The 2,415-nt window shown below is 43.4% G+C and overlaps 1 pseudogene across 1 annotated transcript; it reads left to right on the top strand.

The window, feature by feature from the left end:
* Positions 1-606: 606 nt before the first annotated feature.
* Positions 607-2,210, top strand: LOC308241232 (large ribosomal subunit protein uL4-like; annotated as a pseudogene). Its single transcript has 2 exons — positions 607-1,115; positions 1,312-2,210. The product of its transcript is annotated as a large ribosomal subunit protein uL4-like (transcript).
* The last annotated feature ends 205 nt before the right edge of the window (positions 2,211-2,415 follow it).

Genomic DNA, 2,415 nt, shown 5'->3' with positions numbered 1-2,415 from the left:
TGATTAGCATCCTTAAATACATCTGCAACCTTAATTTTCCTTTGCCATATAACCTAACATATTAAAAAATTATGAAAATTAGGACATGAACATCATGTGGGAGCATTATTCTACCCACAATAGATTCATTTTCAAACAGTCCAGTATTTCTATTTGCCTCCTTCCTTCTGCCCTCCTCCTTCTACATGCTCTTTGTGCCTCCACTCATGCTCTTCTCAGACACATAACAATGGCCCATTCTCTCTCTTTTCCTAATTGTACTAGTACTTCTGCATAAAACCAGACTATTTCTCCTCTATGAGACCTCACCTTCAGCTACAGTCATCCGTGCTTTGCTAAAATTTCAGGGTATTTAGTAACTCTATAAAACAATAAAGTTTACATATGCTGTTCCCCTGTTTTGTTTTGTTTTTCCAGTTGTTCATCTCCTTGAAGCAGAAGTGGGGAATGTCCCACAAGTGGGATGTGTAAAGCCTGAGAAATCATTTGGTCTAGCCCTGTCGTGGCAACCACAGGTGGGACTCAAAATTCAATAAATCTGTGAGTTGTTGTTTTTTTCATAGAAACATAGATTTATATTAAGCAAATGATGTTATAAATATTCCAATGTCCCTTTCCAGAAAAAAGGTCCCCCACTTTTATTTTTTTCCCTGTGGGAGCCTCTGGGTAGAGAGGAGTGTGGCCTTCTCCTCTCCCAGTGTGTGCTCCTGCACTGATAACTGTGTACTCTGAAAAGGGGGAACCATCTGGTAAAAATGCCACTTTTCCTGCTGTGTTCAAAGCTCCCATTCGACCAGATATTGTGAGCTTTGTTCATACCAACTTATGCAAAAACAATAGACAGCCCTATGCTGTCAGTGAATTGGCAGGTCACCAAACCAGTGCCGAGCCCTGGGGTACTGGCAGACCTGTGGCTGGAATTCCCAGAGTCCGAGGTGGTGGAACTCATTGTCATGGCTGAGGTGCTTCTGGAAATATGTGTCGTGGGGGCTGCATGATTGCACCAACAAAAACCTGGCGCCTTTGGCACAGCAGAGTGAACACAACACAGAAACAATATGGCATCTGCTCTGCCCTAGCTGCCTCGGCCTCACCAGCACTGGTCATGTCTAAAGGTGTTGGCCTGCGGACAGAGGGGTCCCAGATTCGATTCTGACCAAGGGCACATGCCTGGGTTGTGGGCTTGATCCCCAGTGTAGAGTGTGCAGGAGGCAGCTGATCCATGATTCTCTCTCATCATTGATGTTGTTATCTCCCTCTCCCTTCCTCTCTAAAATCAATAAAAAGATATTAAGAAATAAATAAATAAAGGTCACCATATTGAGGAAGTTCCTGAACTTCCTTTGGTGGTTGAAGATAAAGTTGAAGCTACAAGAAACCCAAGGAGGCTGTTTTGCTTCCTAAGAAACTCAAGGCCTGGATAGAAAAAGGTCTATGCCTCTCAGCAAATGAGGGCTGGCAAGGGCAAAATGAGAAACCATGGTGGTATCCAGGGCAGGGGACCTCGCATCATCTATAATGAGGAAAACGGAACCATCAAAGTCTTCAGAAACATCCCCAGAATTACTCTGCTTAATGTAAGCAAACTGAACATTTTGAAACTTGCTCCTGGGGGGCACGTGGGACGTTTCTGCATTTGGGCTGAAAGTGCTTTCTGCAAGTTAGATGAGCTGTATGGCACTTGGCTAGAGCTGCCTCCCTCAAGAGTAACTACAACCTTCCCATGCACAAGATGCTCAATACAGACCTTAGAAGAATCTTGAAAAGTCCAGAGATCCAAAAAGCCCTCTGAGCACCATGCAAGAAGATTCATCACAGAGTCCTGAAGAAGAATCCACTGAAAAGCCTGAGGGTCATGTTCAAGCTAAAACCATATGCAAAGACCATGCGCCAGAACACCATTCTTTGCCAGGCCAAGAACCGCAAGCTCTGGGTGGACAAAGCAGCAGCAGCACTAGAAACCAAATCAGATGAGAAGGGGGTTCCAGGCAAGAAGCCTGTGGCCGGGAAGAAAGGAAAGAAGGCTGTGGGCCTTAAGAAGCAGAGGAAGCCTTTGGTGGGGGAAAAAAGCTGCAGGTACCAAGCAACCAGCCGCTGAAAAGAAGCCTGTAGAAAAGAAACACACCATAGAAGAAAGAAGCCTGTGGCATAAACTTAAATTTGTTTATTCCATAATGGTCAAGTCACTTTGGATAGCTAATTTTGAATAAAAATATGATCAAAGGCAAAAAATAAATAAATAAATAAATAAAAAGTTCCCCACCCCTACTTAAGGGACTTGAATCTCTGGAGGAGAAACTTCATTATGTTATTCTTTGTGTATTTGCTGTGCTTAGATATGTGTTGCTCACAAACTTCAATTAACTCTTTTCCCATAACAGGATTCTGCCATGTCCCTTGCATTATGTACATATT

This window comes from Plecotus auritus, assembly GCF_963455305.1.
Source record: "Plecotus auritus genome assembly, chromosome: 2".
Classification (NCBI taxonomy): Eukaryota; Metazoa; Chordata; class Mammalia; order Chiroptera; family Vespertilionidae; genus Plecotus; species Plecotus auritus.
This window is presented reverse-complemented; position numbering and strand designations above follow the sequence as displayed.